General features: G+C 40.0%; 1 long non-coding RNA gene across 2 annotated transcripts; it reads right to left on the reverse strand.

The window, feature by feature from the left end:
• Positions 1 to 11,337: 11,337 nt before the first annotated feature.
• On the reverse strand, positions 11,338 to 16,636 carry LOC119308093. Of its 2 annotated transcripts, none has more exons than XR_005149822.1 (2): positions 16,295 to 16,636; positions 11,338 to 15,919 (listed from the first exon to the last, which is right to left on the reverse strand). It is a non-coding gene; the product is annotated as an uncharacterized LOC119308093 (long non-coding RNA). The 2 variants fall into 2 exon arrangements; XR_005149821.1 differs by having other exon boundaries at positions 11,338 to 16,201.
• Positions 16,637 to 17,390: the final 754 nt, after the last annotated feature.

The raw sequence follows: 17,390 nt of genomic DNA on the forward strand, positions 1-17,390 counted from the left end.
TGCCCCCCTCCCCCCTGCTGCAAGTGCGATCTGAGTCGTGTGTTCTGATTGGCCAGAACCCAAACCCCACGGATCATATGTCTGCACCGTTGGATGCTCCTAGATCACACGGCAACCTTCAACCCTTTCGACAACACATGCAATACATGGGTAAGCACTATGCGCATGCGTCGTGCTAGCTCACACTTCCTTCTCTTCTAGGTTTTCTAAACAGGCTATTGTTTCCCGCCACTCCTCTCATCGGTTTCCCGCCTCTTCGCCCATCGGTTTCCCGCTACCAGTGTGAGTGCTTATTGAAGTCTAGGCGGCGACACACGAGCCATGTAAATATTGCACACAATTTCTAAAAGCACAAATGTGCGTGATAGGAGGGAGTAGGTCCCATAGGGTGACCAGCGTGAAACACCTTAAAGGCAAGGAGGCAATTCCTATCAGCAAGGTGTCGCTTCCCATCCGCTATCCTAGTCGAATAGAACGCAGAAGTTAAGCGTGCTCGGCCTGGAGTAGTCCAAGGATGGGTGACCCGGTGGGAAGTTGCATATGTCAAGATTCATTTTATCGCCATGACACGGTCATTATAGAGATAAAGAGATAAATATCTCTATAGTGACCTGACATGATGATTATATAAACCTTGGGATCCTTGTTTTGCTAATTTGTAGACAATGTTTTTATAGGTTATTTTTTGCTATAAAGTCACCACGACTGCACAAGCGCGAGCAAATGGTGGAGGTCCTGGCTTAATCGTGTGCGATGCAAGTGCATGTAAAATCACCACGACGGCGCAAGCGCGAGCAAATGGTGGAGGTACTGGCTTAACCGTGTGTTATGCAAGTGCGCTGTAAAATCACCATGACTACACAAGCGCGAGGTACTGGCTTAACTGTGTGCGATGCAAGTGCGTTATAAAATCACCACGACTGCGCAAGCTAAAGGCGGGTAAGTTTACTTAGAAATTAGGATGAACCGTGTGCGATAGACCAGCTAGCTAGAAATATAAAAACAAACTACCCTCCTTGAGCGTTGCAAAAATCGGCGGTTCCGTCACTTTTCCTTATTATCATACACACATATTTTTATTGGACCGTGCGCGATCTTGGGCACTCCCGCGCCGCATCAATTCCTTTACCCAAATTTTAGTAGCCACCGTACTTCAGCCGTCGCCCACACTCCTCCAGCACCGACCTTATAGTAAAATTGCAGTAGCCAAGGCATTTGAACCGTCGCCCTCTCTCGTCCACCACCATCTCCACCCACCATTACTAAAAAATTTAGTAGTCGCGATGTATTCTCAAACACCACCCCCCCCCTCCACAGTCCCCCACCTAGCCCCCTCCCCCCCTCGAACCCTAGCTCGCGGCCGCCACCGGCGCCGCCACCAACCCATGTCGGTCTGCCCGTTCCTTCTAGCTTAGATAATAAGTTCAGGTTACCCACAGATTCCCATACCGTCGCCCCACTCCCCTGAGATTTTAGATGAGGCCTGTGGTGTCCCTCCCCGCTAGATCCACATCCCCTGCTCCAGAATGTCGCGGCCTAATCTCGACCACGTATCCCGGGGAGCCCGATGAGCGTTCGGCCAAGAAGGGGTTTATCATGGCCTCTCTGGCTGACATTGGCAAGGTGGCCGCCGTTCGCCTCGACCTGTCGATCCCGGAGCAACACGTCGCTGCGGAAGCCGGCGAAGACGTTGACTACATTGCATGCCGAAGGCTTCATGTCAACGGGCTTGCGTGTTACTGTATCTCGGGAAAGCTAGCTACGACATCAAGCTCGTCGACCGCGACGGCTTCACGTGGGCCATGTCATAGGTTACGTGGTCCATCACCAACCCCTCTGGTTCAACTGCCGTCGATCTCTTCGGTGGCCCTGCCGCTGATCTCCTCTGCCAAGCGGTCAAGGATTTGCGATCCTTATACGCCATCGAGCCCATTTTGTCATTTCTAAAGGACACATTCTACGGCGGCGGCTTGGGATCCTCAATTGCCAAGTCAGATCTCATCGACCACAACCACGACCACGAGGAGGGTACCCACAAAGGTTCTTCCAAGGTGAAACAACCCATCTGTGACATCTGAGAGCGCACCATGGGTCTGTGCTCTTCCAACAGGAAGGATCCCGTCCATGAAATGTGAGGCAACATCCTATCAGCAAATCTTACCTTTTCTAGCTTGCCAACCCATACCCTTTGTTGTAGTAGCATTTGGCGTGTGGTGCTATAACTGCGCCGTGTTTAATTATTTCAGTTATGCAAAAATGTATTGTTCAATAGGGCTATGTGATGTTTAAGTATGAATTGTCCACTTCAGTTTCATGAATGGCTATATTTGGTTGTTTATAGTGAGTAGATGCCTTGTTTATCTGTGTTTTGTTGTTAGGTTGGTTGCAGTGAGCATTTTTCCAGTTATCGAGCCGATGCCTTGTTTATATGTATTTGGTTCTTAGTTTGGTTGCAGTGAGCATTTGTCCAGTTAGCAAGTAGATGCCTTGTTTATCTGTATTTTGTTGTTAGGTTGCTTTTTTAGCATTAGTCTAGTTTTCAAGCAGATGCCTTGTTTATCTCTATTTGCTTGTTAGGTTGGTTGCAGTGAGCACTTGTCCAGTTTTCAAGCATATGCCCTGTTTATCTATATTTGCTTGTTAGTTTGGTTGCAGTGAGACTCTGTCTAGTTTTCAATGGCTATATTTGGTTGTTATACTGATCATTTATGCCTTGTTTATTTCAATCATTCACAATGTGTTGCTCATTATGTGCAAGTCAGAACTGTGCCGCTCGACTGCATAAATACCAGTTTGAACGGCTATACTTGGTTCCAGTTATGCCTGCTGTAGTTAACACATGCCCTTTATTTCAGTTTTACACACTTATCCATTGCCATATTTAAGCATTACCTATGTTCTATTCATTTTCAACAATACCAGTTTGAATTGCAATATTTGATGGTTGTTAAGCCTGCTGTCGGTAACATTGCCTTCCATTTTATATATGCTTTAACAAAATGCTGAAACCAACACATTCAAGCTATCATTTGGAGATGATGTTGTTTACCTTTGCTATATTCGTTTGATGTTAAGATTGTTGTACTTATCATGTCTTTCCATTACTTACGCAGGACATCAATGGGAGTGGCCACCATTTTTCGCCGAGGTTAGCTTCATCCCTTGGCTTGTACTCCCCCTGTCGTTGCATAATGTAGTGCATATAGATCCAGGCCTGGACACTTGTTAGCTTCTAATATTGACTTGTTGCTTGTAGGTACATATGCCCTTGGCAAGGATCCTCGCATCGACCCTTTTTCTGTATCGGGCAATGAGATATTCATGAACAAGCATCAAGTGAGGAAACTGATAAGGATTATTAGCAAAAAGATATGAATGGTGGCAAGAAAATTATTTGTTTATGCTCTATCCAACATAACAGTGAGCTGTAGGATGGTAACTACAAACTCTGCAACCTTCTCTTTTTACTGCCCATAATGAGTTGTTAGACAATAATGTCTAAATCTTTTTCGTTCGCAGTGGTTCCTGAAGCAGTTCACTCAAGATTACCTTGCAAAGTACATGATTGGTGGACACACAATGAAGGTTAAAGTATTTCATCCAGACTACAGTGAGCATCGAGAAGTCGCAATGAAGACAGTAAAGGATGGACGGGCAGCCATCACAAGGGGTTGGCCTAGAGTCGTGCGTGCATTACACATGGAGGAGGGCACAATATGGGCATTCCGCTTCACCTTCTCCAACAACTAGAATGTCTTTCGCCTCTCTCTTTATAGTCTTTAGTACAATTGTGGTTCATGATTCTTTACTTGGTGCTTACATGTATACGTACCTGTGCATCAAATTATGCATTCGTGGTTGAACCTATATTTGTAATAAACATGGTTGGATATGAAATAAGTGATTGCCTACTATCAAACTCAAAACATATGATTTTTAAATTAGGGATTAGTAAGGATTATTTAGGGATTACATTGCACACGGTTGGGGAAAGTGAAACGTCTGTGATAGACGTGGAGATCAGACACATTTCTAGGATCCTCTACGTGTGCGATCAATCTCCACTGCACACACAATCAGCCAAGAAAAAACGTGTGCGATCAATCTCCACTCCACACACGATCAGCCAAGAAAAAATATGTGCGACTAATAACAGCATCGCACACAGTTCTTTCTTATTAAATGTTTGTGATAGTCACCTTATCACACAAGCTTTGAAATTATGGACTGTTTGTGATGTTGTGCGCATCACAAACGTTTAGTACTTCTTGGATTAACTGTGTGGGATGTACATACTAATGGAAACGTATTCCTTGGATGGACTGTGTGGAATGTACATACGAACATAAATGTTTAGTGGGGACTGATTGTGTGGGATGTACTTACGACCGGAAACAATTTCACCTGTATAATTGTATTTTTTAGCACTACTGTATGTATAACCGTATTTGAGCGCTCGCCGATCGCACACGACCTCATTTTGCCGAGCGTTTGTGCCAGGAGGGCATATCCCCGACGGTGTCTAGGTCGTGTGGGAAGGACCCCCCCTATCGCAGTCACTCACTTGGCTACGGTTCCGAACGTCATCGCGGAAAGGGGTTAAAAACCGTTTGTATAGCTCCGACGCGTACCAGTGTATGTAAGAGCTTTGGTTTAAAAAATTCCACACACTCAACTATCATATAGTCTTCCATGATTTCTACCACTCAAAGCATATTTTTAGAACAAATAGCATCCATTGAGCACAGAGAAAGATAGGGGCTTAATGTTTCGCCTCTCAACTCACTTATCATATAGATAATTGTCAACAATAATAATTCATGATCAAATATATTTGAATGGGCATATATGCTTGGATCTTTCCCCACCACATGGTACTTGCCAACTAGAGAATAATTGGGGTTGAAATGAGAAGGAATACTACTGACACCTGCATAAAAGTAAAAGATAGAACCTTCGCAGAGGGAAGGAGGGATTTGTAGAGGTGCCAAAGCTCGAAGCTTTTAACACATGGATGAATATAATTTCGAGAGGTATGCTTTCATTGTCAACGTAACGACCGAGGGTCCCCAATATCTTCCATGCTAGACACATTATAGCCGGTTCCCAAACAGAAAGGTGAAGTTTTACTCCCCCTCCAGCAACAAACACAAGCCATGGCTAGCCAAATCCTCGGGTGCCCTCCATACCAACAAAAATCCCGGGGAGTTTTGTTTCATTATTATCTCTTGATTTTGATCATAGGACTGGGCATCCCAATTACCAGCCACTTTCTCGTGAATGACAAACGAATAAGCACTCATCATGAGAATAACCCACCTAGCATGGAAGATACTGACCGCCCCCTGTCACTTCATGAGTGCTTTGGGCATACAAAATAGATTATTATTTGAAGATTTAGAGTTTGGCACATGAAAATTTACTTGGAACGACAGGTAAATACCGGATATAGGTAGGTATGGTGCACTAATATGGAATAACTTTGGGTTTAAGGAAGTAGATGCACAAGAAGTATTCCCGCTTAGTACACATTTTTGGCTAGCAAAAGATCCTAAGCAAGCACCACATGTTGGAGGATCCATAACAATATAACTTCTATACAAATATACCCAATCATAACTCATTATGTTGTCTTCCTTGTACAACTTCAACTAATTTGCTCAAGTTTGAAAATAATTAATGGGGCTCACAATCATAGGTGATGTTCAAGATAGTATATTTATATGTGAAATCTCTCTTTCTTCATTATTCCTTCATGAATTGTTCAAGTGACCAATGTTCTGCTTGCTAACTTTCAATAACTTTTACCACATATACTTCTTATATGTGAAGTCATTACTCCCCATGGGATAAGCATATGAAACATATATATTTTCAGATTTATGATGTTCAATTCATTCAATCATTTACTCATTGGATATAAGTGAAGCACAAGAGTAAATGACAAACTACTCCAAAAAGATATAAGTGAAGATCAGCGAGTAGTCAAATAATTAAGTAGCTATGTGAAGACTCTCTCTCTCTCATTTAGGAATTTCAGATCTTAAGTATTTTATTCAAACAACAAGCAAAACAAAATAAAATTATATTCCAAGGATAACACATAGCATGTGAAGAAGCAAAAACTTAGGCTCAACCTATACTCCTGTTACTAAAAAATTGTGAAAAATTGTATTCCAAGGATAACACATAGCATCCGAACAACAACCATACTCCTGTTACTAAAAAATTGTGAAAAATTAGGAAAACATAGACAATTTTTATATCAATAAAGTGGAAAAAATCTAAAAATTTATTTGCTCCAGAAGATCAGATCAATTCTGTTACTTGGCGCAAAAGTTTCTGTTTTCTCACAGAATTAAATCAACAATCATCCACACTATCCCAAAGGCTTTACTTGGTACTTTACTGAAATAAAAGCTATAAACATGATTAATACATTAGCTTAATTATGTGGACACACAAAAACAGTAGCGGTAAATGTTGGGTTGTCTCCCAACAAGCGCTTTTCATTGATGCCTTTTTAGCTAGGCATGATGATTTCAATGATGCTCACATGAGAGATAAGAATTGAAACATAACGGGAGCATCAGGAAGCTTATGACTAGCACATTTAATCCTAACACACATCCTATGCATAGGTAAATTGTGAGCAAACAATTTATGGTAGCAAGAATCGACTAGCATAGGATGGTAAAACAAGCATGACTTGAAGATTTTCAACACATAGAGAGGAAACTTGATATTACTGAGATGTGTGAAAGGAAATGTTCCTCTCTCATAATAATTTTCAGTAGCATCCTGAATAAATTCAACAATATAACTATCACATAAAGCATTCTTTTCATGATCCACAAGCATAAATTTTTTATTACTCTCCACATATGCAAATTTATCCTCATTCATAGTAGTGGGAGCAAACTCAACAAAATAACTATCATGTGATACTTGATTGGCATAATCATATTGAGAATTAAAATTATGATGACAAGTTCCATGGTTATCATTATTCTTTATTTCATAAGTGTCATCACAATAATCATCATAAATAGGAGGCATGCAATCATGATAACAAATTTGCACATCAAAACTTGGGGGGACTAATAATATCATCTTCATCAAACATAGCATCCCCAAGCTTATGGCTTTGCATCTCATTAGCATCATGGATATTCAAAGAATTTATACCAACAACATTGGAATCATGCTCATCATTCAAAGGTTTAGTGCCAAACATTTTATTGACTTCTTCTTCTAACACTTTGGCACAATTTTCTGATCCATCATTTTCAAGGAAGACACTATAAAGATGAATAATATGAGGTAACCTCAATTCCAATTTTTTTGTATTTTTCTTTTATAAACTAAACTAGTGATAAAACAAGAAACTAAAAGATTCGATTGCAAGATCTAAAGATATACCTTCAAGCACTCACCTCCCTGCAACGGCGCCAGAAAAGAGCTTGATGTCTACTATGCAACCTTTATTCTTGTAGACTCGTGTTGGGCCTCCAAGCACAGAGTTTTGTAGGACAGTAGCAATTTCCCCTCAAGTGGATGACCTAAGGTTTATCAATCCGTTGGAGGTGTAGGATGAAGATGGTCTCTCTCAAACAGCCCATGCAACCAAATAACAAAGAGTCTCTTGTGTCCCCAACACACCCAATACAATGGTAAATTGTATAGGTGCACTAGTTTGGCGAAGAGATATGGTGATACGAATGTAATATGGATAGTAGATATAGGTTTTTGTAATCTGAAAATATAAAAACAGCAAGGTAGCAAGTAGTAAAACTGAGCAAAAACGGTATTGCAATGTTTGCAAACAAGGCCTAGCGTTCATACTTTCACTAGTGCAAAATCTCTCAATAATGAAAACATAATTGGATCATATAACAATACCTCAATGTGCAACAAAGAATCACTCCAAAGTTTCTATCGGAGAACGTAGGACGAAAACGTGCATCAACCCCTATGCATAGACTACCCCAATGTCACCTTGGGAAAACGCGAGTTGAGTGCCAAAACATACATCAAGTGAATCAATAGAACATCCCATTGTCACCACATATATCCCATCGTAAGACATACATCAAGTATTCTCAAATCCAATACTCAATCCAACATAACAAAACCTCAAAGAGCAAGACTCAATTCATCAAAAGAAGGTAGAGAGGGAAGAACACCATAAGATCCAAATATATTAACAAAGCTCAGGGTACATCAAGATCGTGCCAAATCAAGAACATGAGAGAGAGAGAGAGATAAAACATAGAGCTACTAGTACATACCCTCAGCCCCGAGGGTGAACTACTCCCTCCTCATCATGGTGGCCACTGGGATGATGAAGATGGCCTCCGGTGATGATTTCCCCCTCCAGCAGGGTGTCGAAACGGGCTCCCGATTGGTTTTTCATGGCTACAAAGGCTTGCGGCGGCGGAACTTCCGATCTAGGGTTCTTTTCAGGGGGTTTTGGTATTTATAAGAATTTTTGGCGCCGGTCTCACGTCAGGAGGGTGCACGAGGGGTCAACAAGCCGGGGGGGCGCCCCCTAGGCTTGTGGCCTCCTTGGTCACTTCCTGGCCCAGCGCCGGTGCTTCGGGGGTCTCTTTTGGTCCATAAAAAATCACCGTAAATTTTCAGCCCATTCCGAGAACTTTTATTTCTGCAGAAAAAACAACACCACGGTAGTTTTGCTGAAAACAACGTTATTCCGGGTTAGTTCTAATCAAATCGTACCAATATCATATAAAGTTGTTGTAAACATGGCATGAATACTTCATAAATTGTAGATACGTTGGAGACATATCATTGTGCTACTGATCACTTTATCGCAGATATTTAGTTCTCTAGGTGTGGTTGAATTGACAACTCAACTAGTAATACTCGCGAATATTCTTTGGCTCCCCTTGTGCCGAATCAATAAATTTGGGTTGAATACTCTACCCTAAATCTGTTGCAATCCCCTATACTTGTGGGTTATCAAGACCTTTTTCTGGCGCCGTTGCTGGGGAGCATAGCTTTGAATCACTTGGGATTTTTATCTGTTGATCACTATGAAGAATCCGAAGGATGATAGAACCAAGATCAGACAAGGGGAGGTAAGGAACTGCCATCTAGCTCTGCACTTGATCCACCTTCTGTTTTGAGTAGGTTTGCGACACCACGACCTACTATTAATTCTGATATGTCACAAGTAATTGATGGTGCTACTTTTGCAATGAATGGTGCTATTGATGAAGCTAGTACTCTGCTTAATGAAACTGTGCCACTAGGTGAATTTCTTGATGAATAACTTGCTAAAGCTAAAGAATTTGAAAATGCAGAAACTGATGAAATTTATGTTTCACCTATTAGACCTAGCTCTCCTAGAACTGAAATGCCTAAGATAGCCGAGGGTTATGTTGTGGGTGAGGAGATAACTAGAGAATTTCTTGCTTGTAATGATATAGAGGATGTTAAGAAACAACTATGTAAGCTGAAAAAATTCTTTGAATGTAAGAATGAAATATGATCCTAGGTTTGCTACTTCTCTATTTTTGTTACTGATAAGGATTACAAATTCTCTATCGATCCTGAGTTAATTACTTTGGTTGAATCCGATCCTTTTCATGGTTATGAATCTTAAACTATTGTGGCACATCTTACTAAATTGAATGATATAGCCACCCTATTTGCTCATGAGGAAAAAATTCGCCACCACTATATTCTTAATTTGTTTCCTTTCTCGTTAAAAGGTGACGCTAAGATATGATTTAATACTCTTGCTCCTAGTTGTGTATTTGTCCCCAAGATATGATATATTACTTCTCTGAAAAATATTTTCCTGCTCATAAGAAACAAGTTGTCTTACAGGAAATATTTAACTTTGTGAAAATTGAAGAAAAGAATCTCCCTCAAGGTTGGGGGAGGCCTCTCCAGTTACTTAACGTTTTGCCTGATCATCCTCTTAAGAAAAATGAAATACTTGATATCTTTTATAATGGACTAACCGATGCTTCTAGGGATTATTGATAACCCACAAGTACTAGTAGGACGCCCGTGCGTTCGCACGGGCTTTTTAAAATTTGTACCAGTTCCATGTATAAATATAATGCATATCAAATTTCACATATAAAGAAAATATGGGCATTATCAAACAAAAAATAATTGAAATGCACTCCACTTGCAATGTGTTTTCGATAAAGAATGTACGGATGATGTTGTTGGACTTTGTAAAAACAATGATCCAGCTTAAGTAATATAATCGCCCCCCTCCCCCCAGAGCGTATAGATGTTCCAAGAGAGACATAAATATTTCAAGGACTCCAGCATAAATCTGACATCAATTTTTTGACCACGGTAAATCGAACATTTTTTATGGAAATTTGTGTTTGCCGAGGATGGCAAGCATGGCACATCCGCTTTAGTTTATTTTATTCAGAAAATTTCCGTGCTCGTAAACTCAGAGTGCCATCCTCACACCAACTAACTTCATAAAAATGTTCGATTTGCCATGCTTAAAAATCTGACGTCAGATTTCTAGCATTAACGTATTTCAATGGTTCAACATCTCTAGTATGCGACATATTCTTTCAGGAACCTAAGCCCTCGGTTCTCTTTTCTGCTTTGTGCAGCCGCAATTTCAATCTTGTTCAATTCCCTGCATACACTTTACGATTATTGATACAATAATAGTTTGAAGTGTCGAGGAAGTAAAGAGGGACATTCCCCTGCCCCAAATTAGAAACCATCCATCACTATAATTATTTATCCAGTTATTTTCGCATTGGAGTTGGTGCTTAGATTGATTTTCGATATTTTTTTAGCCGGGATTATTTTCTATGTTGACCGTGAATAGGTTCACTATACAGAAGCATGAATGTTCATGTACACCAATAAAGACTCACAACAAGACAAGTGCCAAACATGCAAACCATTATCATTCTCAAACTGATCTTGTAGTTTTCTGCATGTTGAGAGGGGAATAATTAAAACATGGAATACAAAGCTTAAGTAGCATTAGTGTTTAGCAACTCCCCTTAAATGCAATATCCCAGTTGCTACTTCTTGTCATGCATAGTACACTTCTTGAATCTATTGTCATATAAACATAATCGCTCTATTCCCTTTTACATGCCACCCTTGTTTTGCATGATTCAACTTCCTCAGTCATTTGTTTTGTATTATGTGTGTTAAAAGTTGTAAAAATTACACCATGGGAAACTTCGTGCAAATACGAATCCAGTGATATATTTTTTTATGAAATATAACCCATGTTTAATTGGTCGAACTTTGTTTTTGGAAAGTGTGAACGACTTCAAATCTATCAAATCAGAAATAGCTATATCAAAAACATTGAACAATAGAAATATAGATCTATATCTCTCTATAAAAAGATCTATCCACTGCATTACATACCAAGTTCCATTTTCGAACCAAACAACATGGACAGATCTTATGTGAGAAGACACCACAATCTGCAGTTATCAAAGTCTAAAATCTACAGAGCAAACTTGAGATCTCCAACATAGGTCATTGCCAAATTTACACCAGCTAGAGACAACACCAAGAATCATCGAAGTTAATTATGATAACCAAATTTGAGAGCCCCCGTCGTCGCATGTTCCTCCAGTGGTTGCCAAAGTCACATATAGTACCATGAGTTCCATCGCCAGAGGAGAATGAACTGCACGATGCTATAAAGGAATAAAGGAGTGTCTCTTAGATGATCATGCTAAAATATCATGTGGCAATCCCAACGTCGTACGCTACAAACACTATGTTGAATGCCTTAGTTTTCTACATAAATCATACCCATATAATCATTTGCGAAAAATGTACAAATGTGACAAGCTCGAATGACAGAAGGATGTGTCAACTAAAGAAATGGATATATAAAAAGAAGGCAATGCTCCAAAAGGGGATTCTGGGAATAGTTGCTCTTTACTAATCTTCATGGTTTCAAATTGACCTACTGCTTTAATAAAAAAGGTATCGATTAAATATCCCCTGGGCGGAGAATGTCATTGTCATTATGCGGCAAGAAGATCATGTTCCTTGTAGGTTGCAACAACATATTTGCATAGCTATGCTAATAATTCAGCAAAAAATATATAATCCTATTCCTACATGCTCGTGTTAGTATCCTAATAGTAGAGGGGGGGATTAGTTAGGATTGGTTCAAAAATACCTTGGCTAATCATGCAACTTTTCTCCATGAACCAAAACTCCAACCCATGCAAGTGTAACATACTTGCAAGCTCCTCATGCAGAAGTTATTAGTAAAATAAGCAAGCAGTATTACCGTTGCGATAAGTTGAAATGAACCTGGGAAAACTGATAGAGCATGTTCGTCCATGTAACATGAAGGTTACGGCAGAATACAAGAAGCCTGATCATACAGCTGAAATGCTCTTCGAATGTTGTTGGTCCCATGAACCATGAAAAAATTCATCTACAGACATTTTATGCCAGAACCACATGGTTCATGGAACTGGGTATATGATATGTAGTATACGGAGTGGGTATATGATATTTAACAAAGATCTGCATAGTATACTACACATCATATGCCGAACATCCAGATCTCTGCTAAATATGATTGATATAGAACTACAAAAATACGTGTCCTCGTAGCAACACACAATCAGCCAAATGTTTCATAAAAAGCACTATCAGTGTTTTTTACCGTTAAATCAGTGTTGTTTATTTTCCTCCACCATCTCCGTCTCACAATCCTCCAAACCTCCCATACCCGCACTTCTAACACATAATTATGCAGCTATGTTAACACGATATCACGATTCAAGTAGTGGTAAAAAATTGTAAGTGTAAGGCACATCTTAATTCTCCTTCTCTGGCTCCCTTCTCCTTGAATCATTTTCTCCCTTGAGCTCCTCCATATTAAATTTTAGTAACAAGGTGGTTTAATGCATAAGCAAGCAGGTAAATTTTAGTACGACAAAGATGAGTATCTTGACAAAGTTTTAGTAGAAATCCAATTTTAGTATAAGGGGATATTTTAGTAGCTTCAGAAAAAATTCACAACAAGGAATTTTGGTAGCTTCATAGAAGTTTTAGTATGAATATGAAATACAAGTAGTTGTCCTGATTCCTGAAAGATAAGCAATCATTTATGAGAGCTGAATAAACTATGTCATTGGCATAACATCGTTACCTGCAAAGTAACTCAAGCAGTAACATCATTGTTAATCCTAGTATTAAAGAATCACGAATGCATCAAGCTTAGTAATGCTGATTGTAGTATCAGGATGCAAAATGTTACTAACCTCTTCTGATTTTTTAAACATGTATACAACTACATGCCTTTAGTGTTTTCCGTTGACAACTCAAAGAAAGAATCAAAAGTCTAAAAGTCAGAACAGGAAACGTCACATTATATTCACAAAACTTATTGTTTGCTTGTTGTTTAATAAGCCAAATCCGATCAAATGTGATGATCTGCTAGAAACATAGGACCCATATCCAAAATACTACAAAACTAAAAATGATTGTCCCCCGAATAATGATTGCACAATGCAAATAACGAATACCTAACTGAACTATACAAAACCACATCCCAATTCCTAAATTTCCAGCAGTGCTTTCATTCCAGCAACTAAAATAAACCATGAAAAGGATTACAGTCATTAAAAAAATAGATCAATTATGGTGAACTAAATCATGAACGATTACTAAAATCTGAAGTGCTGCTAAAATTCGCTTCCTCTCCTGAAATTAACAAAATAAAAGATATGATAAATTCCTCGATCCAATACAGGGAAGGAACATATCTATACACCTACTTCTCACACATCTTTTCTCCAAACTACTTCAGAACTGAGAGTTGTACACCGATACGGTGAGAAGGCAAACAAAAAGCTTCTACATTCCAGTCCTAGGACATCATCGAAGCAAGAGAAACATCAAGTAACAATCAACCATAGATTGAATTCTAAAACAATAATGTGAAAGAATGAATTAGAACCACAGTTGTAGTATCTGGTAACTGTAACAAACTACCAGTCCTGGAAGTACACAGATATATCGTCTTGCTAATTTTAGGCTAACAATCTCTTCTTAAGGTTGCAAAGTTTGATATGCGCTTAACTGTTTAACTGATGAATGTAATCATTGTCTAATTTTGCGTAGCCATGCAAACCAATTAATTGTTTTTAAATTAAATCTCACCATTACATTTGATTGTAGATCTAACCAAGGGTGTGGGGTGCATGAGCAGTCTATTAATCTCGACATAAACTAAAAAGTGATTACATTGACATGATGCAGTTCTTTGGTCTTGATAGTTAGCTGATATAAGTGACATAATAAGTCAGGAATTTCACACAACGAAGGTGCCCGATCGATATACATATTCTAAATGCCCTACAGACCTCGAGCATGTTAGGAACACCTGGGCATGCTTCCTTTGAAAGCTAGAAAAACATCTACGTAACATAGCACAAGTAAATGAATAACTTTTGAACCATGATTCGGGAGAGCTCTTGAAACTATTAAATAGGTATAAACGGGAAGGATTGGATGAGCATTACAAATTCCAAGAGTCAGACCATTGTCACTAATATTAGCTGATATGAGTACAGGGGGATGCAACTGAAGAATAGTAGATTCGTCAGAGATAAGTAGAGGGAATGCAACTGTAGAATAACAGTCAATCCAGTAGTTAATTTTTCTTTAAATGAATACATTTTGATGGACTCAAAATCCTCTTGCGTTCTGACGCTATGCAGCCATTGATTTAGAGTTCATTTTTTTTGTGGGATGAACAAAATAAACTTGGTGGCAGACTAAAACTTGTGGCGTCATGGTACATCCCTCTTAATAGTTTACACCTCTTCTCAAATTATCAAATTAAACAATACTCGTGCCTGGCCTCAGAAACCAGGTTCAGCAACAATTCCCTTCTTTTATGTGTAGGTATACACAATACTCGTTATTTGTAAGGTTTGCGGCAGGTCACTGTTGAGGAGAACCGACAAGAGATTCAAGGATAATGTAGCGGATAGCTTTGAACTACAGTTTTTGTGGTTACTATTTCTCTGGTGATGATTCTAGCAGATAACTTGTTGGCATATTTCCACTAGCATCTTTGGGATCTAAGTGTACTTCAGATTACCGTTGTATAGTTTACTTCTCTGAACAATTCAACTCCACTTCACTGTTGTATATAGTTTACTTCTCTGGCCCGCTAAAAGAGATATTTGGTTCATTAGCCCGTCTGAATATGTAGTGGCCATCGAATTGACATAGCAGAGGTTGAGTGTTGTACTTCTATTAGCAAAGATCATATACGGTTCTTATTTTCATATGATTTGCTCGTCAGCTAGTAAGACATTGTCTTGGAAGATACAAGCAGCCAAAACATGTAGACAACACCAGATTTTAAGATACCCTTCTCATCGGAGCTCCTTCAGTTCAGAGGATCTAAGGTATAGGTAATAGATCTCACCTGAATCAGCAAGATGAGTACCTCTGAATGGAACCACTGGTGTACTACTCGATGGGGGTTGTGAGCTGATTGTAGTTCTATTGCTTCAGAGTTGTGAATACGCAGGTTGCACTATCCATACATACCTATTAGGTATTGATGAAAAAACCTGTGGACTTCATGAAATAGTTGAAGTAATGCCACAATCCAATTTCACGGTCCTTGTATATGAGAGTGGACTTGTACAGTCTGCTACAGTATAAGAAATCACATATCTTGCCGTGATATTTGAAGGCAACCTACATGAAAGACCGACATCAATAGTAGTGAGACAGTCTGCACGGCCCACTACTGCTTCGTTCAGCACTATGGCCATGGAAGCCCACACTCTACCAGTGACACCATGCCCTATTGACACCATGCTTCATAAACGTGCTACCATTGTCCATGGATTATGAAGGCCCTCCGCCAATCCCATCATGGTGCATCCTAATTGCAGAGTTCAAGTGAGATGAAAAAAGATCAGGGCGTTGCAAAGGTCAGCACGGGAGTCGTCAACAACAGTGCACCCGTTTGAATAAAACAAATAAAAAATCAAACGAGAGGGATCCTGCCATCATCAATTGGTGGACGGGGCAACCTACTGGCGCTGAGTAACGACCGTCGCCCGCATACCCTAGCGGGAGGCAACGTTCGTTGCCAGAGGACGAGAGGTTTAGCACACTTGCAACTGCAAGTTAATAAATCCAACAGCGGTCGATTCGTCCCAACCTACTAACACCGAATCCACCTTGAATGATAGAGCAACATGTGTAGAGTGAACGTAGACTGAATTTAGACAGAATGTAGTTGTACATAGCAGACCTGGTTCGGCGAGGGCGATCCAGGCGGCCGGAATTGAAACCACCCTGCCCTGGAGACACGGCGGCGGTGACGGCGTCTCCCGGAGATCGGCGGAGGCGATCCCGGTGACAGGGATTCAAGCCGCCCTGCCCTGGATCTGCGGCGGCGTCGTCTTCCCTCGGACGGCGGCTTCTGCCCTACTTCTCAACCTCGGATGGAGGCGGCGGCGACTCCCCTCGGCTGTGGCGGAGTCTCCCCTCAATGGCGGCGGGGTCTACCCTCGGACGGCGGCGGCAACAATGATCGATATGCTGGAGATCGGGGATGGGATCGAGAGGTTATTTTTTCTTGGTGTGGGGATGTGACGAAAGAAAACCAGCGGAAAAAACGATTGAAACTGATGGGACGAAAATAAACCAAGGAGGCTATTCATCAACTTAGAATTAGGAGTAGAGATAGACGATCGCAACAGTTTTTAAGGGTAGAGTATTCAACCCAAATTTATGGATTCAACACAAAGGAAGCCAAAGAATATTCGCAAGTATTAGCAGTTGAGTTGTCAATTCAACCACACCTAAAAGACTTAATATCTGCAGCAAAGTGATCAGTAGTAAAGTAGTATGATAGTAATGGTAACAGTGGCAATAGTAACAACAACAGTTTTGTAGTGATTATAACAGCAGCAACAACGAAAGTAACATAGCAAAGATCAATATGTGAAAAGCTCGTAGGCATTGGATCAACGATGGATAATTGTGTTGGATAATATTCATCATGTAGCAGTTATAAGCTAGGGCGACACAGAACTAGATCCAATTCATTAATATAATGTAGGCATGTATTCCATATATAGTCATACATGCTTATGGAAAGAACTTGCATGACATCTTTTATCCTACCCTCTCATGGCAGCGGGGTCCATAAGGAAACTAAGGGATATTAAGGCCTTTCAATAAAGAACCAGAACAAAGCAGTAGCACTTAGTGAATACATGAACTCCTCAAACTACGATAATCACCAGAAAGAATACCAATTATTTTCATCTTGGGGGTATGTGGATCATAACTCGTAATAGGTGTGTATAACTTGAAAGATAGGATCGAGAGCACAAATATAT

Source organism: Triticum dicoccoides, chromosome 5B (genome assembly GCF_002162155.2).
Source record: "Triticum dicoccoides isolate Atlit2015 ecotype Zavitan chromosome 5B, WEW_v2.0, whole genome shotgun sequence".
Taxonomy (NCBI): domain Eukaryota; kingdom Viridiplantae; phylum Streptophyta; class Magnoliopsida; order Poales; family Poaceae; genus Triticum; species Triticum dicoccoides.